Source organism: Alligator mississippiensis, chromosome 4, assembly GCF_030867095.1.
Source record: "Alligator mississippiensis isolate rAllMis1 chromosome 4, rAllMis1, whole genome shotgun sequence".
Classification (NCBI taxonomy): Eukaryota; Metazoa; Chordata; order Crocodylia; family Alligatoridae; genus Alligator; species Alligator mississippiensis.
In genome coordinates this window covers 8685739-8713479 of record NC_081827.1, presented here as the reverse complement: position 1 = coordinate 8713479, position 27741 = coordinate 8685739, and the positions used below count along the sequence as shown (strand labels likewise).

The window sequence follows — 27741 nt, the reverse complement described above, 5'->3', positions numbered from 1 at the left end:
CTGACTTTTCAGCTATTTCTTCCTAGCAAACCCTTCGTGGCACCGTGCTGAGAAAACACGTCACACGGCAAATCAGTAACCAGCACTGATTTTGGGTCTGATCTGCGTAGTGCACTTCACAGACAAAACCCAGTGTCTGAATAGTACAATGAACCCAGCAGGGCAGACCCACGAGTGCTGTTATCAGCCGGGGGAAGGTGGACCAGACCTCCAAAGCAGAACAGACCCGGTACCAGGAACCGGAGCCGAAGTCTACATTCCTAACATACCTGGCATTTCCCCGTGCCCCAGTAAGTTTTACTTGGAGCTTTGCAAAGTGAATTTCTGGGTCTGGGGGAAGAAGAAAATTCCTTTTGTGGTATGGAAGGAAGGTAATTAATCTCCGATGCAGTTGTTACTTTGAAATGCAGCTCGAATCGAAGGAAAGCTAGCAGCCGGGCTGGAGGGAAGGCGCCGCTCACTCTTCAATGGAGTCGGGGATGACTCTCATGTCACAGGTAGTCATTTTTTGGAGTCCCAGGGGGAGGAAATATTTCCAGTGCTGCTGCACCAGGATGTCCACGCACATTATTGAGTATATTGCAATGCCACATCGGGGCCCCAGGACACTGCATGCTACTCACACCCGCAGAAAGGGACAGGCTGAAGGGCCTATCCTCAGCAACGCCTCGCCCATGGAGCCAGGGGGCTTTAGTGGCATGTTGGCAGCAGGAGGCTTCATCCATGCAAGCAACAGAGAGCAAGGAGCTGTGTTGGAGTGGCCAGGGGGGAGCTGCACCCATGCCAGGTTCAGGCCACAGGAAAAAGGGGCAGCAGGGAAAAGCAGCAATGACTGGGGTAGGACACTAGCCTGCCTTAGACCAGAGCTGGCTTGTTTCAGTCCACAGCTCCAAAACAGTGCCAGCCACTGCTCTAAGTGCATGGAGCCTCAGAGAGCTGAAGTGACTTGCCCAAGGTCATTTGGCAGCTCAGTGGCAGAGCCAAGGATTGCATTTCAGGTTCTCCTCAGGCTCAGTACAGGGCTGCATCCCCTAGATCAGTGGTACTCAACACTTTTTGTACCAGGACCCATTGTAAGCATTGATGGCCAGTCCCAACCCAGTGCCCCTCGCTCAGACCCCCAGTGTATGGGGCAGGGGTGGGGAAGGCATGCAGGGCCCCAGGCAGCCCCTTGCAGGCTGCAACTCTGCCCTCCTGCAAAGGGAAACCCACAGTTTCCCATGTTTTCCTCCTTTAAAGGAAAATCTATCTTTAAAGTTTGTTTGGCTCCCTTTCATATATTCTCGTGTCCTACGTCTGGGTTGTGACCCGCGGGTTGAGAAGCACTGTCCTAGAGCTCACTGGCCCACACTTTGCTTCTTTGCATGTTTCCAAGACTATTAGTGTTTCTCACCAGCTGGGTCAGCTCGGCCTGTCTGTGTCGATATGGGTGAAAGTCACACACACAGGGCCAGGTTGACAGCCAGGGAACTGGGATTTCGCTGGCACAGCCAGCTTCCTCACACGCAGGTGCCACCGGTGTGCTGCCGCCCGCAGAGGGACCACCAGTAGGAGAGAAGTCCATTAACCACAGTCCACTCCGATTTCTGCCCATGGGGGGACAATTGGCACTGGCTCCACAGGGTTTTGTGATGTGCACATCTGTCCTAGAGTGAGATCAAGCCATCCACCATCCCAGATCATCCACAACAGGTCTGACTGTCCGAGCTGTGCCCATAAAGACTCCTAGAAACAGGACTTTTGCCCCCAAACAGATGCCAGGCCCAGCATTTGCAAACCAACTGGTCAAACTGCCCGGCCATTGTGGATTTTAGGGCTGCTGGTAGCCTCTCTGACTGTATCCCAGATGTTGCCTCCCTGAAAGTCGGCTGCTTTAGAGTGACCTCAAGTGGGCCAGGAAACAGCCACCAGGTGGAGACAAGATCTGATTGCTCATGGGTGGACTGGGCTTGCACCGATGGCCAGTGGACATTCTGAAGGGCTGGACAGTCTGGGTAGACTGGACTTGCACAGGTGGCCAAAAAGCAGAAGGTTATTAAGCACGCATAGTTGGGCTTTGAAGATGGGTCAGTGGAACTGATGCTCCCCTTACTTACACCACGTTAAGTCCATTCGTTCTTGCATCATCCCTCCAGATATACCTGGAAGTGTGAGAAGAGAATCAGGCCCACTGAACCTTTTTGCCACTGCAGATACTCAAGAGCCTCTTTTTGCTGCCCTTGATCATGAAGGATGGCACACGATCTCCGCAGGCATTTGCACTGCTCTCAGATGATCTTCTTCTTGGGAAGGCACCAAACCTAGTGTCTTCCTATGTCATTTGGATCATTTACTTCAAGCAAATCATCCTTTTGGGCTGATGCCATGCCCAAGGGATGGTGCTTCATGGCCCCAGAGCTGTTGGCTCATATTTCCTTTTTAGCTCCGTGGTTGTCCTTTTGCTCCATGCCTGGGCTGAGGGCGTGGGTGGCTCTGGGCCTCACAGTTACCCTTGCAAAACCCACGTCACTGGGATGTTAAGAGCATGCTCTGATCCAAGGTAAACAGAGAAGCCCACGGGGAACAAAACCTCCCAAGGGGAGAGGAGTAAGAGGAACGATTGAGGAAAAAAAAAAGAAAATGAAATATATAAAGTCTGGCCAAATGATGACGAAGGAGGGAGCAGAGCTGGATAACGGTCTGCCAGTCTCTGACGAGTGCAAACACCATGGAAAGAGATCTGAGGAGATGGAGCCAGGAGGATGGAAGTTAGGAAACTATTCGGGCTATGTACTAGTTAGCCAGGAAATCGGATGGGAGCCCCAGGACTAGAGCAATCGAGAATGGGCTGGGCATGTTTCACGGGGAGCACTCTTGTTCGCTGCAAGGAGGACGAACAGACAGAGGAGGAACAGTCATAGAAAGAGCCCTACCCACAGCCAGGTTGTTCCCTGGTAAGTCTGGCTCAGCCACCCTGCACATCGGTAACTCCGGCCACAGCCCAGTACCTGCACGTCAGGACAGGGGATGTGCCTGGCTTTCCCCCTTTCCTGTTCCGGCTATTAAACCAGCAAAGCCAAGACTATGGCAAGATGCACCCTTATTTTTCACCAGCAGCAAAGCTAGTGCCTAGCTGGGGGTGCTCGACATTTCCAAAAATCAGGCCTGAACCCTTTATCCTTGTCCATGCAAGGGGCTTCCAAACCCCTGCGGATTCAAACGCGCTCTGCTCCCTAGAGGTCATGGAGACGGCCTAGCTCCCTCTGACCTCTTCAGAAGCTCATCTGTAAGAAGTCCTCACGTAATGTAAGCCCAGACCTCATCAGATCAGCCCTCATCCTGGTACTTAGCAGCGAATGGTCTCCCCCTGTATTCCACAGAGACCAGCAGCAGCTTTCCCCCAGCCCAGATGCCTGTCCGCTGTTGCCAGAGACTGGGAATCAGAAGCAACACAAGGCATCCTGCACATGCTGCCGGTAGGTCAAGTGTTATCCCCGATCTTTGTTATCTGAGCTATTTTGCTGCAGCGGCCAAGTACACATGGCGCTTTGCATCCTGATTCCTTGTGGGTAGGGTTTTCTAAAGCCCCCCAGGTGCATTCAGAGCACAAGTGCCATTGACAAGAACAGGGATGTATTTGGTAGCCGTGTTGGTCTGAGACAAAAAGAAATGCAAAGACTCTTGGTTCAGAAATGATACCTTTTACCAGACCAACTAAGAAATTGCAAAAAGACAATTTTTTGTTTTTGCAATTTCTTAGTTGGCTTAATAAAAGGTATAATCTCTGAAACAAGAGTTCTACAGTTTTGCACTCACAATGACATGTGTGCATAAATACTGGGCATGAGCCAGAAGACAGGGGTTTTCTGCTCCAGTTTAGGTCCGGTTTCCAGGATTAGATCTGAGACTGAATCCCAGCGTGGTTGCAGCTGGGCCAATGCTTGCAAGCTCTTCCCATGAGATTTCAGCCTTACATGGTAGGATTTTCAGGAGATCAGCTTTATCATAACATGTTCACTGCCTGGGGAGGTGGAGATCCCATGAGATCAGCCTTTTATATTAGATTTCATCTGCATCTCCATTGCACCCAGAAAACTGGCTAGTCTGGGGTCTAAAACTAAACCATAGAGATGGATTTGGAGAAGAGGAATCAGATCTTTAATGCTCTCAGAAATCCAAGGAGCTTGGCTTAAAGTTTCCAGTTCTGACCTATTATTGAAAGGCAGTCACCGCTGGGATGCAATTTGTATTATTGAAAGGCAGTCATCAGTGGGATGCAGTTAGTATTTTTGAAAGGCAGTCACAACTCAGATGCAATTCATATTACTGAAAGGCAGGCAGCCCTGGGATGCAGTTCATATTATTGAAAGGCAGGCACTACTGGGATGCAATTCGTCTGTGTGTATAACAACATCATGCAGTAACTTAGGCCAGGAAGTGAAGTTCAAAGTTACCCCTGCTTGGGTTAGCGTGGTAGATTCAACTCATCTTGTGTGGGATAACCATCCCTCCTGGTAGCAGGAGGAGTTGAAGTGAATAGTCTTTGCTTTGTGACATCTCCAGGGACCGAACTTCTTCAGGCCAGACGGATGTACTGGTTGCAGACTGATGGAGGTAGAAGAGCACCTCCTCCTATATGATGCCTATTCTAGTTTTCTGCCTGCACTGGAGCGGACTCAGCCACAGCTGGGGATGGGTCTGGTGCCCTTTGCTGACCAGTCCCATGTGAGCATCGGGGCCTTGAGGTCAAAATATAGGGAGCAATCGACACATCACAGAAAATGGAGCTGTTGACAGGCCACCGAGCCCAAACCGCTGCCCAGAGGCAGGATCATTTCTACCTAGCCCCTCACCCTCCTCCAGGAGATGTTTGTTAAATCTGGTCTTAGAAACTTCCAGTGCTGGCAATTCTCCCCGCTCCCTGGTAATCTGCTCCAGTGCTTAACCTGCATTATAGCTCAGTATTACCAATGGATGTCAGCGTGATGCCACGTTGAAACACGTCCATTGGGAAGAGGTGTCCAAAGGAGACATCCCAGTGAGAGGAGTGGGAGCCAGTGCCTTCTACTAAGCAATGACCTGTGCTCTTCCTCACCCCATTTTACCTTCAAAGCTGTTAGGCTTGTCCCACGGGAAAGCCGACTGCCCTGGGAGTGCTGCTTTGAACGCACCATGTACTGCCGTGATATATGAGCTCCCAAGTCCATTATTTAGCAGCGTTTCGAGCCCCAGCCTGGCGCAGCCTGTTACAGGAGGTCCTGATATCCCGGGTGGTGTGTTTATCACATTCCTGAGAGTGCAGTCAGGTTGCAGCCCACAGAGGAGCCTCCGACCCTGTTGACCACAAAGAGCTTGGGTGTGCTAGCAGAGGAAGGGTGGGTATGTACGGTGGCGGGAGAACACAACGTACAGCAGGAACCGGCAGATGCTGGCAGCGCCCTCAGCATCAGCCGGAGCCTCCCTGGAGTGACTCACCATGATCTGGTCAAGCTCCGTAGCCCTATGAGCACAGAACCAGCACCCCCTTCGCCCAACCAGCCACAGCGATGAGGGCATCCGCTGCTGAGTGGAGCACGGTGACGCAGCCCCCAGCATTGAGGGAGAGAGCCAACAGACCCATGGCCAACAGAAAGCCACTGGGGGAATTTAGGGAGGTGGAACATAGCTGGCAAGATTTGGGTCTGGCCTGAACTCCAGGGTGAGCAATGCATCACAGGGAGAGAGTCTCTCCAGCAGCACCGTGCCTCCTAGTGTACACCGGGATATCCGTACCATCCCAACATGGAGAATAAGTGTACGTTGGGATATCTGTGCAGTCCCGACGTGGAGAATACTACCCCATGTACACCCCTTCCTGTTCTTTTGCTTCCCTACAATAGAAGCAGTATCCCCACAGGGCTGCTAGGAGAGGGATGAGACATATATATATAGAGGGATGAGACATATATATGTAGTGCAGTCTGTTTGGGTCTTCCCAGGGAGCAATACGCTCTCCCTGATTTTTAAAACCCTTCTGCAAGTCCTGAGAAAGGGAGCTATGAGCTTTCTTCTGTCTTGTTCACCAGCTGTCCTAATTCCAGATCCATTGCACTATTTGTCATGGATAGCTGGATGCCAGGTCCAGATCTCTCCCTTAAGCAGCTGGGAATATATTATGGCTACAGATGGTTTTGGTCAAGATTTTCTTTGGTGAAAAGTGATGGTTTCCTCTAAAAGAGTGTCAAAAACATCGATTTTAATAAAAGTTGGCAGAGTGGAATTTCCAATATAGATTTTTTTTCTCCATTTCTGATGTTTTTTGGGTAAAAAACTAAGCTGCTATTATATTATATAATATATTATTATATATTATGCTATTTTAACATGCCCTGAACCCAGGGCATCCCTCTCTTCAATCTCCGTAAACTAGGAGTGGGAGGAAAAATCCACTTTTATCTTGTCTCCTCTCATACATGTTAGACAGAGATCTACACCAGGCCACAGGGTCACAAGGGAAAGTTTCCAATTTGCAAGGAAAGTACTTCAAACTAGACCATAAGTAGTACCATTTTTTGGGCTAGACACTCACAGCAAGAGCGAACATTATAGAAACACTAGAAGACTTTATCACCTGGGCACATGTCAGGAAATGTATGAACACATTGGCCTGTTCAAACGCAGCCCTGGATGAAGGAAAAGTTATTGAACACACCCTACCTGCTAGCAATTGAAAGACGGTGCCTTTGAAAAGCCATGGGCATCTCTGTGCTGTGAAGTGAAGTTGCTCAGAATATCACTGTACCTGGGTACCGATAGATCTTCAGACTGATCATCTTATGCAAAGACGTCCTCACATGCTAAAATGGATACTACAACATCTTGTTAGCACAGGACTGGGCTGGAGCAAGTGACTGTTTTTATTATTTGCTTGTAAGAAGGCAGCTGAGGCATCGCCTGAACTTTTGTTGTTTGAATTATTCCATGGATGGGAACATCTGCTATTTGTCTGGAGCAAAGCTTGGGGACCAAGTCCAAACCACCTGAGGCTGCAGTTACTTACTCCAGATGAGAGACTGGCAGAGAGGAAAACAGTTAGTTCAGGTAAACCAGAAGATCCAGCATGGTTGCAAAGCAAACAGTAAAAGGGATTTTGCAGCTGGAGAACGTATTCTGTAATCCTGTCAAGGCTATTGTGGTAGCCCAGCTATTGAAGGCCATATCCAAGATGGGACCCCTTTCCACCCAACTCATTGAGGGAGATAGCCCATCCTGGTGAACACCCAACACCTGTCCTGTGACCCCTGACCACACCGCTAACATTGAATGCTCTTGTGACGCCAACTCCATCTCCACTTCCCCTGCAGACCTGCTCTCTCTATGCCTCCTTACCGCAGCAGCAGCTACCCACACTGCTCTGGTTAGTGCCACGGCTTCCAATAACTTCATGCATTTGGACTTTGTGAAGGTGACCTGGATCCCAGTTCAATTGAAAGGCAACCCTGTGGCAAAATGGGTCCATCAACAGTTCCCCACTCTCCTCCAGACCTGCTATTTTCATGACTGATGCTGTTGAGGTCACCATCCAGGACCATAGCGAGTTGCTAGCATTTGGGTTGATCTGCTCTGTGCATTCCCTGCTCATACCTGGCCTTGCCTGGCTTGTCCTGTGTAATCCTCCCATGGTTGCCCACAAGGATTGGGTTTTCATTCAGTCTAACTCCTGCTGTACGTACATATTTAAGTCAGGTGTGATTGCAAGGGGTGCCCTGCACCAATACCCTGGCATATGATGGTGTGCACACCACAAGGATTGGTGTGACACACCCATTCACATCTCAGCTATTGCCTACATGGGGTAGTGTTCAACCCACTGTAACGTGTCTGTCTAAGTACCAAAGCTTTCTGACATATCCAGTATGAAGAATGACAACATGCTTCCATCAACTGACCTTCAGTGGTTCCCTCTGCCCATCTCTACTCCCATCTCTACTCAAAATGAGAACCTGGGGCTAGCTTGGGGAACCCTTGCTACAGAGTCATATGCCAATCTGCATCTCTGGTGGGTGCCCCGATCCTCTTTATTAAAAAAAAATAAAATAAAAGGATAATTCCTTGCAGCTCCAGCACCCTGTTGGGCCCTGAATAGGATCCTGTCATCTAGCATCAGCCCCGCTTCCCCTAATTCACAAATCATTTAAGAAGTTTTGGCTGAAACAGATTTTCGCTGATGGCAGGTGTGGGGTGGCGTGGGTGAAGTATAATTGGATGCACAACCGAAAAAGTGACGCTTGATTCACATCGGTGAACAATTTCACTCCATTTAAAGAGCCCTTCGTGCCTTCTGGCTTCTCTAAATACATCTTAGCATTTTACCAACTCTTGTCAAGGAGGCAGTGGGCCTATTTTCCATTCAGGTAGACCAATACATTCATATTTCCTCAGAGAGCCTGGAGCTACATAACCCATGTGTTCAGACCTTTTTATCACAGACTTTGGCAGGAGCTGGTTGGGCTGGCAGCCCCAGCATGTGTACAGGTGCACATTTAGTCTGGAGAGGAGAAGACCGAGGGGGGATTTAATAGCAACCCTGAAGGAGGGGGTCGAAAGAGGATGGAGCTGGACCGTTCTCAGTGGGGGCAGATGGCAGAACAAGGAGCAATGGGCTCACGTTGCAGCAAAGGAAGCTTAGGTTAGATATTAGGAAACATTTTCTCACGAGGAGGGTAGCAAAGCACTGGAACAGGTCACCCAGAGAGGTTTTGGAAACTCCGTCCTTGGAGTTTTTAAGACCCGGGTAGACAAAGCCTTGGCTGGGATGATGTAGTTGGGGGTGATCCTGCATTGAATGGGGGGCTGCACTAGATGTGACCCCCTGAGGTCTCATCCACCCCTCATTTTTTGCAACAGGAAAGGGGTCTCTATGTGTAGCTCTGGGCTTCTGGTTCCGGGCCTTGCCTGATCCCAGTGCCAGCTTCCTTCCCACTGGCTGCTGGCTCCTAGTCCTGAGTCTTCAGTTCCTGGCTGCTGCTTCCCAGTTACTTTCTGCCTCATGACTCCAGGCTGTATCCCTGCTTCCTGCTCTTGGTTATTCTTGGCTCTGGTTTGATCCCCCGCTTTGCCATCCCCTGGGCTTGTGATTCTCTCGCACCGATCCCTGACCAACCATGTCCCAGTTGTCCCCTGGCCCCGACCGTCTCCGAGGACTTTCCACGAGGGTGCATGGAGGCTCTGTGGCTTGCCTAGTTCATGCTCTGAGCTCTGAAATAGGAAAAGGGCCTCCCTGGCATTCAGGCTACACATTTATCTTCCACTAGTCCTTGCTTCAGGCATGCAGGTCAGCTATCCAAATTTCCAGAGCTGCCTTCCCTTCATTTTTCAAGTAGGACTTCTTCTGCCTCCTCTTACAAGAACTGCTCATTAGTAAAGCTCTCATTAAATGCCTTTGAATCTCTCATTTGCAATGATGTCTGCAAAAAATGTAATGGGGGTTAGTGCCAGTGCACAGAGACCCACTGTGCTGTCCAAATGTTGCCTCTGCTCCTTTGCTCTCCTTCTCCAGTCTGCATCCATCTGCTGTCTCATCTTATACAATGACTGAAAGCTGTAAGGTCAGGGGGTGGGTTTGTACAGCACCGAGCACATGGGGAGTCCTGGGTCCATACTTGCTTTTTCTCCTAGGTGCTTTGGTTATGTAAATCACTTAGCAAGAGTGTAATCTGTCTGGATGATAACAGATAATTACTATACCTGGTTCTCTGACATGTTCTCCATACAGATTTTATGACCATCCCTCTGTTCCCACGGTTCAATGTCCCGACACTTGAGACTATTATCGGCAGAGTTGAGGGGCAATGAAAGCTACCCTGTCCCTTGCTGCCCTTGGCTCTGGTGGTTAGGAGAGCATGAGGGGTTCATGATATTGCTATTCAAGAGCATCTGATCTCATACCTAAGCACTAGGAGTGGAGTCTGTGTGGCTGCCACGTGTTTAAGAGCCGCAGTTGAAATGTAAAGGAGTCATTCTTTAATTGAGGGGATGGAAAAGATGAATTTATCTTGGCCCTTAAGGAAGGGATACCATCAGTTTATTGTTTGCCAGACTCAAAAGGAATATGTTGTATTTACAACTGGTGATGGATTGTATAGATCATTTTTTATTCATTTGGATTATGTGGGACACTAGCCATTTTGGGGGGCTTTATATATATACTCCTAAAGGGATGTGAAGTCTGTACATCAGCATCTTTAGATGCTGTGGTTATGCGTCATGCTACCAGCAAGGAGCTTTGGCAATGCTTGGAGAAGGTACTCCAACAGATACCATCAGAGGATGGGATAGTTTGTCCTTTATTTTTCAGATAAAAAATGGTTAGCTGGGGCACATGACTTATGAGGAGAGGCTGGGTAAACCAGGCTTATTTAGGCTTGAGAAGAGGAGACTAGACATGTCTACATGTGCATTAGCGTGCTATAGCTAATTATCATTAACTCTAGTGCCTCCCTTGTGAGCTAAGGGAATGAAAATGAGCGTCTAAGAAAATGAGCGTCGTACTATCTTAATGCACAGTAACTAAAGAGCAAGGGTTTTAAATGAGGCTTACAAAAGAGCACTTTTTTTAGTGATGCTTTAATGCACATAAAAACAGGCTAATGCACATTAAAGCACATGTGTAGATGCACCCACTGAGAGGGGATTTAATAGCAGCCTCCAACTCCCTGCGGGGGGGTTGCAAAGAGGATGGAGCTGGACTGTTCTCAGTGGGGGCAGACGACAGAACAAGGAGCAATGGGCTCAGGTTGCAGCAAGGGAAGTTTAGGTTGGATATTAGGACAAACTTTCTCAGTAGGAGCATTGTAAAGCACTGGCACAGGTTGCCCAGAGAGGGTGTGGGCTCTCCATCCTTGAAGGTTTTTAAGACCTGGGTAGACAAAGCCTTAGCCAGGGTGATCTAGTTGGGGCTGGTCCTGCTTGGAGCAGGGGGTTGGACTAGATGTGACCTCCCCAGGTCTCTTCCAACCTGAATTTTCTATGTTTCTGATTCTATGATTTAAAATGAACCGTGCACATGAATGCAAACCAGGTTGTTGTCTGGGAAGGTCCAGTATGTGCTGCAGGACCTGCTGTATTTGCAGTCCAAGTGGATCCCACTTGGACCAAATTCACTGCAAGAAGGAGGAAGGGTAAAACACCCAGTGGCATGGGGGGAGCAGAGATGGTCTCTGCAGGACACTGAATATGCTACTATGGGGGAGATCTTCAGTATTGCCAGCTCACAGTATGCCATAGGTCTTGCAGGGTTTAGTGTCACCACTGCATCTCTCATGCTACTGTTAGCCTAGCCTCACTTCTATTCTATGACTCTTGGCATCTGTAGGACCCCCAGTTCAATGACTTGTGTGCCTCACTATCTTGTTAATGCATTTATCTTTACAGCACCTCAAGGATGCTTGAGGATCTAGACCTACCTTGGGTAAGCCAAGGACTCACAAAGCGAGTCTGCACTAGAGCAGGAAATTTTATGGGAGCTTCCTGTGTCCAGAGCCAACCTCCACCCCAGGATCGAGGCCCGAAGATGCTACTACGATACAGGTATTAAACATACAAAGGCATCGCGCACACCCAGGAGAGGTGACCAACGTGCTCTGAGACTTCAGGGGAAAACCTCATTGCTGAAGTTCATGGAAACAATGCTCCTTCCTCCATTCCAGGGGTGTCCAGTGTATGGCCCACGAGCGGCTCCATCTGGACCTGCGCCATACAGTAACTCAGTAGGACTTCATGGAGCTGGGCATGGCCCTTGCCAGCTGCACAAGGGGAGCGTTAGGGTTAAGGGGAGGTGCTGCAGAGGGCTGCAGACATGCCCTCCCTAGGCAGGAATTTGGGGCAGGGCAGGAGGAAGCAAACCAGGCTTCGTCTCTGTGATTAAAACGGCCAATAGATTACAGGCCTGGCTCAGGTCAGATTAAACAATGAGGTCAGACGGCGGACGGGAGCCATCTGTCCACAGAGAGCTGGGACGGCTCGGAGGAACGGAGACGCTCTCCATGCTGCCCGTCTCTGCCACTGCAAGCGCTTCTGGTTTCTTGCACGTCTCCCTGCACCTCTCACCTGCCCCCTATTTGGCCCTCCAGAGCCCTTTGAAGGGAGCCAGGCTCCATAAATCCAGGCAGCCAGACACCACGGGAAGGAAGGAAATGCCCCCACCCCACTTTCCCTTGGGAAGAGCAGGGGCTATGGGGATTATCAGGCAAACCATGTAACTCAGGAGTGACACTTGGCTTGGGGGCTTGGGAACGAGTCTGCATTAGGAGGAGCCTTGGTGCGAGTCCAGGAACAGGTGCTGAGAGGAGTTCATCCATCCCCATCTGCCAGGAAGCACAGAAGCCCTGGGGATGGGTATAGAGGCACTTGCTCCATCGTCCTCGTGGCGGGTGTGCGAGCGCACACGTGTGACCCATCTGGAGTAAAAGCAGATCCCTTTTTGTCTAACCCAAGCAGCTGTGCTGTAGTCATGCTCCGTACCACAGGAACCACCCGACTGGATGGGATGAAGGTTTGTCCAGTCCTACCTCCCGTCTCCAACAGTGGCCAGGACCAGCGGTAGGACCAGAGGATGGTCCTACCATTCCTAGATGTGGAGCCATCAGCACTCCTTTCATGGGGCCAGTCCTGATCTCAGTATTTGCATTCAGTAAGATGCCTGGGGAGACCTCTCGATCCTTGGTCAAGACCCAAAGGTGCCGTATAGCTCTAGATGGCCAAAGCCCTAGAGAAGCTACAATAGGGACCCAGCCCGCCGGAGCAGGGAGATGGACCTAGTGATCCATCAGCTCTTTTCTATAGGTGACATCCACGATTCTTTGCACAGCAGGGATATTTGTCTCTTTTTTTTCAGTTAACAATTCAGCTATCAAAGAGAAAACATAATTAATCCAACCCTCGCCTTTGTCTTTCCCGTTTTCTGCCAGTGGAACGTGTGCTGCTGTTTGTAACTACGGGCTCTGTTGCTGTGGGGATTATCGACTGGGAGGTGGACTGGAAAAAAACCTAATCTGCTTCCTGCCAAACTTTGTGCTTATCTGCAAAGCAAGAAAGCCATGGCGGGGTTTTCAGTACCTCGGTGATTAATGAGTTCACAGAGTCGCGGCTTCTCTCATTCTGGTTTTTTCCCCTCCGTTCAGGCCCTGAGCAGGAGGTATTTGCTGAAGCAAGGAGTGTCAGCACATCCCTGTTTGACAGACTCACTGAAGACTTGGGAGACTGGGGCAACTCCTTGCTCTGCCACAGACTGCCTGTGCGTCCTTGGTCAAATCACTTATGCTGTCTGTGCTGCAATTCCCACATAGAGGTAATGGTGCTCTCTTACCTCACTGGGGTGCCAGGGTAAATGCATGGGAGATGGAAAGATCCTCACATACTACAGTGTTGAATGCCATAGAAATAGTTCAGATAGAAATAGGCACCCGCATTGCACAAACCGTGATCCTGAAAAAGCCCCAGAGACTGAGCTCACCGCTTGTCCAAAGCTGACTCCTAGATCAGTTATCGTACCAGGGTGGGATGCAGACTGATGCTTTCTGTGAGAGGCATCGATGGATGAGATGCAGACTGATGCTTTCTGTGCGAGGCATCGATGGACTTTGCTTTCCAGTCTGTCGACCCAACACCTCTCACCTCCCCTAGACTCTGCCAGCACCATGAGCTGCACATGCAGGTCTCAGGCAAGCCTCAACCCAAAAAGCAGGGCAGCGGATGCTTCTCCAGGGTCTCTCAAAATGGCCCCAGGGCTTTCTGCAATAGCATGAGCCCTGTAGGGGTGAGCAGAGTTCAGGGCAGTGGCCAGGAGGGAAAAGATCTCCCTATAAATCCAGAGGGGAGCAGGAGATCAGTACTGTCCCAACAAAGCCTGGCAGTGACAAGGGGCTGGTTGCGTACCGGCAGCAGTGTGTCACGCTGGCAATGCAGAACAGTTCGGGGACATCAGGTGGATGAGAGAGCAATGCCTGCTGCTCCAGGAATGGACTTACTTAGGACACCCCATCGAACTAGATCCCAATAGCATAGAAAGCAGTTTTCTTTATCCAGAGGCATTGAGAGGACTGAGCTGATACAACGAGTGCTTGCGTGCATGGAAGTTTGCACAGGAACCAAGTGGTAGGAGCTGGACATATGTCTGACGAGTGAGTCTCTGGGAAGAAGCTCTGTCCCAAGGAGCTTCTGGTTACCCAGGCAAGACAGCCCGGGGATGAGGAGAGGCAAACTGAGCCACGGAGAAGTGAAGTGACTTGGCCAAGGTCACCGAGTTGATCCATGGCAGGGCTGGGAAGAGAGCCCCGGTCCTCTTATTTCCAGTCCAATCCACTAAGCCAGTGTTTCTCAACTCCTGGGTCGTGACCCAAAAGTGGGTTGCAAAAATATATGAAAGGGTTGCAAACAAACCTTAAAAATGGATTCCCCTTTAAAGGAGAAAACCATGGGAAACCTTGGCTTGTCGCTTGCAGGATGGCAGAGTGCCAGCCTGCAAGGGGCTGCTTGGGGCCCTCCCGTGCCCCACACACTGCGGGGCTAGGGCCTGGGGATGGAGGGCAGTGCATCGGGAGTGAGGGGCATTGGGTCGGGGCTGGCCATTGATGTTTACTAATGGATCCTGGTGCAAAAATGGTTGAGAACCGTTGCCCAAAACCACCTTGGTGCACCGCAGGGCTCGGCTTCAGCTGAGTCAGGGGGTGGGGCTAAACCATGATCCCCCTTTTAGCTCCACCCCCTTAGTCACACACCTTCTTCGCTTGGCCTCCAGGGAAAAAACAACAAGAAACCCAGATGCTTCTGCTTCTGCTCAAACTTTCCGGAGCTGAGGAGGGCACTTGGGCAGCGGGGGGGCGGGGAATTGCATGTTGTGGTTCATTTGACCCGACTGGCATCTAGTCAAATAGGAGGATGTTTCATATACCTTGTGTTTCAAAAGCCATTGAACGCCCTTCCTGCCCCTCCACAAAGAACATTAACCCTTGGAGAGACTGGAGTGCAAGAGGCAGCAGAGGTGATCTTTATTCCTCCTTCCCAGAGGATGTTTCTGCATGACTCCCCCCTCCCACCCGCAAGGGATTTTCCCATCCTATCAATAGGATGTTAAAAAATGTGCAGGATGAAGAGTCTGGCAGCTCCAAGATGACAGCCCTACCCAAGCGAAGGAGCTGAGTGAAAAAACCAGAGGCGGCTCCGACAGGCAGCTCACGGCTCCCGTTAATTCCTCTTTAAACTGACCATGCTGAAAATGTAAGAACCATCATCGCGGCCCATGCCATACAGGAGCAATAACTGTTTCATATAGGAAGCAGACACGAGGTACTCGGAAATCTCAGCCAGCTCCGTGTTAGTAGCCAGTCATTGTAAGCCTCTGATTTATTTCATGGTACAAGAGCCGAGGCTGGAAGGGGATAAATAGTGTCATTTCTGGTCACACTGAATTAGACTGGGGAGTCGGTACCATCTAGCTCAGGGGCGGGCAATTATTTTGGGTGCAGGGCCACTTATTGAGTTTTGGCAAGCCACTGAGGGCTGCATGACAGGCAGCCAAGGGCAGATAAATATTAATTTTCTAAATTTTTTAGGGGTCCCACAGGCCGCATAAAATGGCTTGGTGGGCTACATCTAGCCCGCGGGCTGCATTATGCCCACCCCATATCTACCTGATCTCTCAAAAGGCGATCAAGGAGAGTTTCCACTGACTTTCCGTGAGCATCACCTGTTGCGGGGGGAGCTACAGGCAGGAATTTAGGGACGTAAGATATGGGGGGAGCGTTCTTGGGACATGGTCCACTTGCTATAAAAATAAGTGTATCATGTTTGGAGGCAGAACGCCTATATTCCTCCAAAGGCACTTTTTCCTTTAGACCAAATCTGGCTACAATCTGGATACCTGACTATTTTCCTCCAAAGCATTTACAACTCTAGAGTCAGGCACCCAAAAAATCATGAGATGAGTGAAAAAAAATCCCTGAGATGTTGGAAAGAAATAGAGCAAACGGATGTCACGCGGCTTCTTGCCCCTGCACCATTAAGGCCCCCGTCCGTTTGTGCTTAAAGCTTGTCTTGCCACAGCTCCAAGGGATTGAAGTGCGCTTTCCTTTCCCTCTTTCAAAAAAAAAAAGAAAAGTCTGATTCTGCAATATCCACGGGACTGATTTTCAAGCAGAGCAAGGTAGGGATTGCTCTAACTTACTCTCCGTTTCTCATGGGTCTCAATAGGTTCAAAGAAGGAAAACGGGGGCATGAGTACAGTGCACTCTGCACACATGCTTGTCTTCTCTCTCGACTTTTAGACTAAAGACCCCCCTCAAATAAGTTTGTTTCAAGACAGCCCCTGAATTCTGGTATTACACACGCGAGGCAGTGATTTTTAGAGGCTGAAGCTCAGGACTCCCGGTTCCTAATCTTGTCACTGCTACTGATACTCACCAAAGCACTTAATTGGGCTCTGTGTCTGTTTACCCAGCTGCGAAACCTATATAATCAATGATGCTCCACAGCAGTGTTGCAAGGCTTAATTTATTAATGTCTGCAAAGACCTTTGTGAACGTTTGATGAGAGGCCCCATAGAAGAGTGCATGCAATTACTGCTACGTAAAGTAGGGAAAAGGCTCTCAGATCAATTTGGTGCAGCAGGAGCTAGAGAAGAAAACCAAAGGACTTTACATTTCTCACGCCGGTGGGTGCGAGACAAAACCAAGAAGGGAGGGTGGTGGGCTTTTCAGAAGTGGATGCATGGCTTCAACGCTGGCTCCACCTTGAGTTGGCTTTGTGTATGACTTCAGCAGGCTGTACCTCTTCTGTTTGCAGTTGTGAGGTGGCGGCTCGTGACCAGCAAAACCACTCCTGGAAGAAGAAGCTTTCCCCATAGGAAGGCTGACCGGGTCTGTGATCCCCGGCCCCAGCTTTTGACCTTGCATGCATGCACACTTGGCCCAACACACCTTCTGTGCAATGCAAACATCTTGCAAAATGTTAGTGAATCTCACAGGGTTCACGTGCAAATCTCTGCTTTATGGTTTGTCCTCTCCTTCATTGCCTCTCATCCCCTATCCTGGTTAGCCAATGAGAGCTCCAACCCATCTTTCTAGTCGATGAATGGATGCGTCAGAGGGCCTTGTTACACCTTCTGCTGGGAGCCGCCAAAAATGTTGATAGGTGTTAGTGCTAGCTTGGAGTTTGGAGCAATCACACCCTGGCTAGGGACAGAAGTTGCACATAAACTGGTTTAAGTGATCCCAAACTGGTTTAAGCCTATAACAGAAACAAAGTTCGGTTAACTGGTTTCAAAAGGGCTAAAACTGGTTGGAGATAAACCTGGTTGAAACTAGTATCAGACTTAACTGATTTATGTCAAAGTAGTTTATGAAACTTCTGTCCCAGACCCCGTAGTCTAGAAAGCTTCTCTGACTGTCCCCCACTTTCACAGCTGTGACTTGCCAATAGGAGCTGGACTAGGAGCTGTAGCTGCGAGTCGCTACTAGAGGGCTGGTGAGCCAGGACAGGCTCTATGGATGGGGGTGTGAGAGATCCTGGGATACTGGAGGACTTCAGCTTGGGTGGCACATCTGTGGGCAGCGGCTATACCTTGATGGAAAAGAGCTAGGTTGTGCAGATCAGAGCTAACCCTACCCTGGAGGGGAGTAACTTTAAGCCAATTAACTAGTGCTTAAAACCACTTTAAGGTGTTAATGCATGGACAATACAGAAGTTAAGAGCACTAGAAACCACCTTGTGTAACGAGGCTGAGAGTCAACACTGGGGCCTTTTATTAAAACAGCTGTACAAATCCTGACGGCATCAAAGAGACTCCCAGGTAGGCTGAGGAAGAATGGCTAACCCCACCTAATTGCATTTTAGGGAATGTTATCGTTCCTTGAGGAAAGGTATTCCTATTAGATTTCATAGATTTCATAGACATTCGGGCTGGAAGGGACCCCGGAGGATCATCGGATCCAGCCCCCTGCCCCAGGGGCAGGAAGTCAGCTGGGGTCAGAGGATCCCAGCAAGATAAACATCCAAATGTCTCTTGAAGGCATTCAAAGTAGGTGCTTGAACCACCTCCGGCGGCAGGCTAATCCAGACCTTGGGGGCTTGGACTGTGAAGAAGTTCTTCCCTATGTCCAGCCTGAATCAGTCGTGGCAGAGTTTGTGACTGTTCGATCTTGTCATCCCTTGGGGCGCTCTGGTGAACAGACGTTCCCCCAGATCCTGATGTACACCCCTGATAAACTTATAGGCGGCCACCAGATCACCCCTGAGCCTGTGCTTTCCAGGCTGAAGAGTCCCATAGCTCTCAGCCTCTCATCACAAGGTCTGTTTTCCTGCCCTCTGATCATGCGCGTGGCTCTCCTCTGCACTCTCTCAAGCTTCTCCACATCCCTTGTGAATTGCGGAGCCCAAAACTGGACGCAGTACTCCAGCTGCGGCCTCACTAAGGCCGAGTACAGGGGGAGAATGACGTCCTGGGATTTCCTTGAGAAGCATCTATGGATGCAAGCCAGCGTTTTGGTCGCTTTACTAGCCGCAGCATCACATTGAAGGCTCATGTTCATCTTGTGGTCAATCCTGACCCCCAAGTCCCTTTCATCTTTGGTGCTAACCAGCATAGCACTGCCGAGCCTATAAGGATGCTGCAGGTTTTTCTTCCCAAGGTGGGAAGAAAACACCTTGCATTTTTCAGTGTTAAACACCATCAGGTTCTCATCTGCCCATTTGCTGAGCCTGTCCAGGTCAGCCCGGATCGCCCTCCTGTCTTCAGGTGTAGATGCTTGAGGACAGGAGGGTGATAACCAGCCTTGAAAAAAATGTGTTAATTAAGGCCTCTTCTGCAAGCCATATGAATGTACTCTTCCCTTGCCAGAGGCATACACCACGCTTTCCGGACATGTGAGGAAACTTGATCTCTCCTTGCAGGTGATCTTCAGCTCATGCTTCTCACAACTCTAAACCAAAAAGGCAGCATTTTGCTCTAAGGCAGATGCATTTTGTAGCCGGAATCTGCAGTTTTACCCACCATGAGAGATACTTAAACTTGCTCCACATCCTACATCCTCTCTCATTATTTGCCCCTCCTATTTTAGTTTGGCAGCATAATGAAAGATAAAAGAGGCGGTGGGGTAGGAAGTCTCTTAACCGTGGTTGTACCTTCCTGGGGCAGCCTCATGGACGCTGCTGCTTATTTGCCTTTATTGGACCTCTGCTCCAAGGTAGGTGTGACTGGCACCATCCTCATTTATGAATGAGATAGTAACGTTTGATCCACTCTTCTAATAGCACCACGGCTCCCCGCTCGGGAAGAAATACAGGGAGGTGTCTCGTGTGTACAGTTAATGAGGTGGAGCATTTCCTGACATACATTAACTATGCTATATGCTATTGTCCCTGAGGAGTTTTTAATGCAATATGGAGAAGTAGAAGACAGCCCTCTATGGGTAGCTAAATGAAAAAAAACCCCTCTCTTTTAATGATCCATTTTGCTTTCCCTGAGTCTCTTCAAATTCCCAGAGAATGGTAAAGTGTGAAGGTGACTTCGTCGTTTAGCTTCAAATGGGACTAAAATCTTTCTGCTACAGGCTTTAGGGAAGGTATTTAGCTTTCCAGATGGGGCTCCTGTGGACAACTGGTTTCGGTGAATGAAATGCTGCTAGGAGAGTTCGGGAAGTGACTTTGATGAACGAATCATGGAAAATGTCACAAGGCCCAGGGAGGTTGAGCCATGCCCCTGGGGTCACACAGGGAGAGATCCCTTGTCTCCCAAGTCCTGTTTATCTCTGCTGTCCTTTCTCCTGCACCTTGCTCCTGGCCTTTCTGTTAGCGCCCAATCTCCACCAAATGTGTGGGCATGACACCCAGGTTAGGTTTGTCAGCCATAAGGCAAGGTCATCGATGCCAGTGTCAATGCCTCAAAATCGCTCCATGCTCTTCTCCAGCAGGACACAGCTGGATTTGCTGCTTCGGAGCAAAAGCAATGTGACTTTCCAAGTGGAAAAGGATGGTCATGGTCAGATACAGTACTTGATTGCAAGTCAGGTGGCAGAAGCAGGCTGAAGGAGCACTAAGGCCAGGACAGGGCTAATTTCTTGCCCCTTTTAATGCCAACAGCTGCCTCTTTGCATCTCGATCTCCAAAACGTCCCTTGTAGACAGGGGTTTAGGTTGTAGCCGTGTTGGTCTAAGGACATAGGCAGACAAGGTTCCTTGGGTGAATTTGATATCTTTTATTAGACCAACCTATTCTCCAACTATTTGGGTTGGTAAAATAAAAAATATCAGATTCACCCAAGGAACCTTGTCCACCTTGTAGACAGGCACATTTCAGTACAGACCGGTCACCTCTGGTTGCTGATTGAGTCTCTGAGTGGTGCTGGCATCTCAGTCTCTGATTACAAGCCAGTTGTGCCATGGCTCTGACTAGAACAGGGCCCATTTTGATAGTCAAGGTAGAAAAAGCTTCCAGAGATGCATTAGACCTGCACAGCAAGGCTGGGAAACTTGGCTTATTGGGTCTGTGGCTCTGTCTAGGTACTGGCCTCACACCTCAGCCTTAGGATATCATAAGAATGGGTTCTCATCTCGGACTCAGCCCTCCCCCAGGACTGGACAGTCTTCTTTGCGGCATTTCCACGGTGCCCCTTTTGCAGGGAACAGCACAGGATGGTGCTGGCATCTTACTTTGGCTCAGTCCCTGATTGTGCAGCCAGGCCTGGCCAGCATAGCTTTTACAGACAGAAGAGACTTCTGGATAGAGGCTCACAGAGCCCGCAGAGATCACAGTGGTGGGTCTGTTACAGGGGCAGGCATCCAATACATCCTGAACCCCCTGAGCCATTGAGTTTCAAGGTTACAAGGGACCATCTAGTCCAGGCCAGGTGGGTACCAGACCCAGCGAGACATGCTGCAGCTTCAGTTCCACTACAGCACTTCGGTCCTTAGCCAACTACACCGTGTGCCCTCCAGGAGCAGACACCCACATGCCATGAAAATGAGGGCAGGGGTGCTGTCTTGAGTGGGTCATGAAACCATCATGCTGATCAGTTATGATCCAGCAGTCTTCTTTGCCCTTTTTGAAACAGCAGACACATCAGTGCGTGTGTCCTAGCCAAACTCCAGCGGTGACAGCACAATCCCACCTGTATCCCCCCCTGACGTATCAGTGCCACCTAGTATCGTTCCTCTCTAGCCGTGTTGTATTTGTGGCAGTGTGCTGCTCTGTTCTACCCCAGAGGCAGCTGCATTTCAGCCATGGTGAAATGCTCAAGCGTGTTGGCCAGTGCAGAAGCCCCAAGGGGCTGAAACCTCGTTTTCCCCCAGGTTTTAGGGGAACCGTGCTGCTGAACACCAGGCTGCCACATTCTCTGCAGCGGGGCAGGGCTGAAGCTTGGTCACCCACGGTGTGGGGTCCCTGGTCAGGATGCACGCTTACCCATGCGGTTCAGTGCCCCCTGGCCTCCCCAGTACTCCCCTTTCCCCTGGGAGCTGCTTTACACGTGCTCTTGCTTCCTCTTTTGCTTCAAGATCCAGGCAAGTTGACATGAATCCCCGTGTTGTCAGAAGTGCAATGGGGGCTAGGAAAAGGTGCCAGGGATCCTGAGTGCTCTTCCCTCTCCATTGCTACCGCTCTGCTGTGCTCATATGGGGTTTTGGGATGCAAGTGCCATTAGACAGCTGAGCCCAGTGCCTCCACAGCCTGCTTTTGTCCTCCGGATAGGAGGCCTCTCATGTAGTTCGCAGGGTAGATGCCTACACTTACGGTGCTGAAGGTCCCGGGTTGGACTCCATGCTGGGGAGAGCTCCTCAATTCAGAGCTTCCCTCTGACCCAGGCTCTCAGTTCATTAACTGCTCATGCATTATTTCCATGGGATCTCAATGGCAGCTAGATATGTTGCAAAACAGAAGTCAATGCACAGTCACAGCCCCAAAGAGCTTGCAGTCTTGACCATAGGAAGAGGGTGAGCAAGGGTGGCAGCAGTAGCAGGCTGCAGCTTCAGGACTCGGGTAGGAGCTCACATGACCATCCTCCTCAGTGAGGGTTTGCTGCTTGTGCTGGCATTATTGCTGCAGCAAAGGGCTGAGAGAGGAAGATCGTGGTGGCAGGATTAGGACCCATGCTCACTCAGTCCCTGTCCCAGTGTTGGGGATCTCTGGAGTCACTTCCTTCTCCAGCTGCAGGTGATCCTTCGTCTACCAAGACCTCTCTGCATGAAGCAGCTGCGTGGAGCTGCAGAATATCCTCAGCCACAGCAGGGCAAGGAACAGGCCAGCCAAGTTCCCAACCCCTCTCAGGCCTCTCCTTGATGGTTGCTCTTCTGCTTTAGTGACTCTCTTGCCTTCCGGTGCCCTCGCTCCTGTTTCCAGTCACCCCTGAACACGGTCTGGGAGCTGTACAGGGGGGTCAAAGCTCTGACTGGGGATTTAAGAGATGCATCTTGAGGGGTGAGGTGCATAGTGGGATGAAGAAGGGGGCATGTTTGGCACCAGGGGTTGCAGTCTGATTAGTATAGCCCTTTCAAGGGGCACCATCCCAGATGTGCTGCTATGGATCAACTCTCCTGGATGCAGGTGTTCTCAGCATGTGGGCAGCACCTGCACCCTGGGGTTGCAGCTCATGTCTGTAGCTTCCATCCTGAAAATAAATGTCCCCTTTTCTTCTCTTCCAAGACCCTCCCAAAGCAAGGCAGAACTGAAGCAGCGATTTCATCCTGCAGGGGCTTTCAGCAAGGAAGCAGCTTGCATGCATGGGAGATCCTCAAGCTGTGAGTAAGGACGGGCTCAGCAGGCAGGTGGAGTCTGGAGCACGGGGGACAATACATGCCACCCCACCATTCATTCTGTAGGTAACTGGTGCTGTCGAGCAAGTTAGACCCCAGGTTTTGTTTCCATACTCTCTCTGTGAAGGAGGTGGGTGATTCCTATGATGTGTTATAGGTTCCACCTCTTTCATTGTTATGGGGGGTAACTCTGGGAATTGCTATTGCTCTGGGAAACCAGGAGGTCTCCTGTACACAGGAAAGGAGACAACAGCCTGATAGACTTCACAGTCACTGTTCATCTCCAGCCCTTTGGTGTGGGGCATAATCTCATTAGCCGGGTCTGAGAGGTGCAGGGCACACAAAGAACTCCAGACCTGGCAAAAGGGGCTATCTCTGAACAGCGGAGGATGAGAAAGATGCACTGTATCCCAACCTCAGAGGGCATTTCTACACGTGTGCATTGACTGCGCAGTAACCAAAATTATTGCACAGTATGGGCATGTGTCTACATGTGCGCACCCATACTGTGCAGTAAATATGGCGACTTAAACTGACTTGAGAGTAAATTTGATACCTGCATCATGCAGGTATCAAATTTATACCCGATTAGTTCCTGTACAGTAATGCACATGTTGATGCCTTACTGCACAGGACCACTGTGTGTGTGGACTGACTTGCGTGCATGGGAGATTCGGGACTACCAGCAGTCCCAAGTCAGTCCACATACTGCTAATGTGCTTTAATGGCTGCCCATGTAGACACTGGCCTATTTCCACTTACTGCACAGTAAATTTAAACCGGCGTAAATGCACATGTAGACATGGCCGGAGTGTCTCACAGGTCTCTGCACTAGCCCCCCTCTAACGTCAGGTCCTTGCCACAGGCCAATCCCCCCTGACAGCTAGATGAGTGGTTCCCAAGCATTGTGGACCAAACACTGAGTTTCCAAGTGAAAGGGGGAGCCTAGTTTGTTGCAGGGTCCAGTGAGAGTCGGTGACCATGGGCTGCTGTTTGGGAACCGCTCTGCTAGACTGCTCTTCCTCTCTCCTTCTGCCAGGGTTTGACAACGAGGATGCATCTGGGAAGGTCCAGGAGGGTGAAGGCACCACCTAGCACTTGCGGGAAGACTTCAAGAGATGAGATAGCAGAGAACAAATACAGAGCTGCAAGGCTGGCACGCATTGTACTGCTGCAGCTTAACCAGCAGAGGGGAGGAGAGCCCCAGAAATAGAGCCAAGGCCTGCGTGCAAAGGAGAAGGGATGCTTTTTCCTTCACGGAGGGGGCTATGTGGAGCCAGGTCTTGCACCACTGCAGAACCACACCATACCGCTGGGTGCTTCTTGACTTTGAGGGGTGCAGGTTGTAGCCGTGTTGGTTTAAGGACACAGGCAGACAGATATAGGCATCGGGGAAGGGTGTTTGTGCCCGAAAGCTCACCAAGAAGAATTTTGCCAACTATTTGAGTTGGTCTAATAAAAGATATCGGACTTACCCAAAGAACCGTGTCTGTCTTGGCTTTGGAGGACTTGTGGTCCTTGTGGAGACAGGACAGTCGACAGCGCCCTCAACCCTCTGCTTTCCCAGTTGGCTTTGTTCCTGCTGATGTTCTTGAGGATTATTCATGCAGTATTAAGGACACGTTAGACAAACGCTTGTCTAGGATGGTTTAAACAGCGGTGTTCCTGCCCTGAGCAGCGCTTGGACTAGACGTGAGCTCCTGAGATCCCTTCCAGCCCTACTTTTTATGACTGTGTGACTGGCTAGTGGTCCCGTGTTGCAACAGAGGTCTTCAGGAAGCCTGAGCAATTGCTTCTTGCTCAGCGCTGTTCTGCAGGGCAGCATGGATCCACGTCCCCGGCACTGCCCTAGCTTTGAGAGGGCACCTCCCGATGCCTCGCTGCACCAGGCTGCCCTGTCTGTTGGGGTATGGCAATGGGATCAGGCAATGTTATCCCACCTGCGCACTGGTGCCTGGTGTCGGAGGCTCAGGATGGAGGCCAAAAGGGGAGCTTCCCTGTGGCTTATTCACAGGCCATCCCTCCTTGCCCTGCATGGCCTCTGCCTCCTGCCCTCCAGCGGTGCCTGCTGTATTGAGCTGGTGCCCCCTCAAGCTGTGCTCCCTATTAATCATCCCGGCAAGGGGAGACCCTTTCTGTTGACTCAGCAGGCCAGCGGGAGTTGCAAAGAAGCTGCTGGCAGCAGGTGAAGCAACTGCAGCAAGCAAGCAAGCAAGCAAGCAAGCAAGCAAGCGGTAAAACGGTGTGAAGTGCTGAAGCTGGAGAGAGGGGGGAAGCCACGAAACATGAGGTGCAGTGCAGGCCCCTGCTGATGGGTTTGGGCCATAACCTAACCCCAGTTGTCTTCCTGCCTGGAATGGGAGGCAGGGGGGCTGGACCCGATGGTCTGCAGGGTCTCTTCCAGCCCCTAACAACTATGAATCTATGAGTAATGGCTCCTTTGAAAGGTTTTTATGCTTCATTTCTGAGCTTAGCAGCTGATTCTCTGACAGCAGGTGGCTGGGGGAGTGCTGGGCTTGGCGCTCAGGCTGCAATCTGCCCCTGATCCATGACCACTGCGGCTGCCTTGACCTGGTCCCTCTGGGGTTAGGGAGCCCTGGATGCTTTGTGTCCTGCCCTCCTTCCTCTCCAACAGCCGAGCAAAGGAAGCAAACAGTCTTAAGGGAGCAGACAGCTCTACCTTGATGCTCTGTCCTGGGCACCTCTTTGCTCCTGGGAGAAACAAGGGGCTCCGCATTGCAAGAAGAGAGGCTCTTTATCTCCCCACCTTCACCCGGCAGCAGCTTCTTTATCCCTGCTCCTCAAAGCAGCCCCTGAAGAGGCAGTTCAGCTGAGCAGGCAGCTCTGCAATGCAGAACCTCGTGCCCATGGCACGGTACAGTAGACAGCACTCACGCCCGTGCTTGCTTAGGGCTGAGCAATGGTCCCCTCTCCATGCTGCACCCATCCTCACATCCATTCCTAGCTTTGCCGATGATTTGCCAAGTTATCCTGAGCAAGTTACTCCACTGTCCGTCTGCAAACTGCAGGAAACACTCCCCCCCTGCCACCCCATGTGATGCTCCACTCAGTCATATTAGCAACCCATACACGATTGGTCCCTGCAATGGAAATCATGTCCTCAGCAGATTGGAGCTCCTTAATTTATCACCTAGAGAAGTTTCAGGGGCAACTTGATCTTGGGCTGCGAGTACTTACCGAGGGACGAGACGTCCTTAAGCGGAGAGCTCTTTGCTTGAGCAGACAGTGACGTAACGTGATCCAGTGGCCGGGATCCAAAACCAGACACAATCCCGACTGAGCAGCAACAACATGTAAATCTTTCACTTGAGGGTGATTAAACCTTGGAACAACTCCCGAGGGACGGGCCGGAGTTGTAGCACCTGCAGGCTTTACATCCAGGCTGGTGTTCCTCCGAAAGAGAGATGCTCTCGGCCTGCCGCAGCAGGGCATGCTCCAAGCAGGGTCTCTGGGTGCGAGCATCTGCTGGCGGCTACCCCGACAGTCCCTTCTAGCCTCGATATCTCCAACAGAGGTGAAGGCTTTGCTAGAGAGTAGAAACAGACATCACCTGACATTATAACCATTTTTATGGTGGTGCATAGACTGTCCCTACCTTTTGCCATGCTACATCAGTGGGGTGACAAAAGATAGTGTTAAACGATGCCGCAGCATTGTAGTGCACGTCTATCTGCTCTGTGGCAGGAGAGTGCAGGAAGCCCACAGCTGCCCGCTCTCTCCATCTGCTCCAGGCATGTGTTTTGGGGGCCTGCCAAGCCCAGTCCTGTGCACCCGGGTATTCCCACCTGGGGTTGTGCCCCTCGAGCCCTGGGAACACCTGCCCAGCTTTCCCTGCATATAGAGACGTGCCCTGGAAAGTCTTGGGGTGTCTCTCTGTGAGCAGGGAAAGTCGGGGATCCTGGGGATCTCCAGGGATGCATCTCCATGAGCAGGGAAAGCCCTTGCAGGTCCTGGCATGAAGGCATGGGGCTTGGGGAATCCCTGGTGCCCCGTGCCTGGATGCCGGGACCCACTCCAAGTCCGGTGCTGACCTGTGCTTTGCATGGAGGCATGCGTTGGTGTGGGTCCCATGTGGAGGCACACGGTGCTGGATCCACTTCTGTGAGGCATGGGTTAGCACGGGATCCAGGAGGTATGTGAAGGGCACAACGAAGCCCTGGGCGAGGGGAACCCATGCTGTCCCCCACCGGGGTGCAATGGGTGTTTCGCCCAGTCAAGCAACTCAGCTGCGGCAGGATACGTCCTGCACAGCACAGCTGATTTGCTTCAGTTTGGCTATGTCTGTTTTTACCCAGAGAGAGGCAAAGGGCTCCTATTCGAAACACTAGATCTTGCCTTGTCAAGCCCGTTCCCTTTTCCCCAGCATTTGTACATGTCGAAATAAAAATCCAAATTAAAAAAAGGGAGAGCAGAGAGCGCGAAGGAGCCTGCAGTCCAGATGCTGACAAGGCTGTCTTTGGCAGGAGCTGGCACAGTGCTGGAGACCAAACCTAAACGGCTCAGAATTAGAATAAAAACAACAGACCCAAAGGACATTGTGTTTTGATGGGCTTCATTTTATCCTTTGATAATTTTTCATTTGTATCCCGCATTGACATTTCATTTGAGTGTCTGCCCGACTGCACAGTTTATTCTGTGGCTTGATTTGCTGCTATTACTGCATACATCGGTGGCTCTCGAGATTCTTTAACTTTGTCCTTCTTAGCAAATAGAAACGTTTCTGGCACGCTCGCTGTAGCTACTTTTCACAAGCCATTTCCCCGTTGTGCAGCTCATAAGTATTCCTCCGACACTGCCTTTTCTTCTATAGGAAAAAACAACAAACAACGGCAAGACCAAGAGCAAGGAACAGCGAAGCAATTTGTCTGCCGTATCCCTATGCAATTAAACAGCCTGGCGTCTTTTTCTGTTCCCAAGCACAATGGAGAAAGACGAAAGAAATTTATTAGCAGTTCCCCTCACT

General features: G+C 50.5%; 1 long non-coding RNA gene across 2 annotated transcripts; it reads left to right on the top strand.

Moving 5' to 3' along the window:
• On the top strand, positions 1 to 27313 carry LOC109283182 (uncharacterized). Of its 2 annotated transcripts, none has more exons than XR_002090275.2 (5): positions 1 to 497; positions 3360 to 3455; positions 11392 to 11547; positions 13140 to 13306; positions 22648 to 27313. It is a non-coding gene; the product is annotated as an uncharacterized LOC109283182 (long non-coding RNA). The 2 variants fall into 2 exon arrangements; XR_002090274.2 differs by lacking the exon at positions 1 to 497 and adding an exon at positions 1302 to 2933.
• The last annotated feature ends 428 nt before the right edge of the window (positions 27314 to 27741 follow it).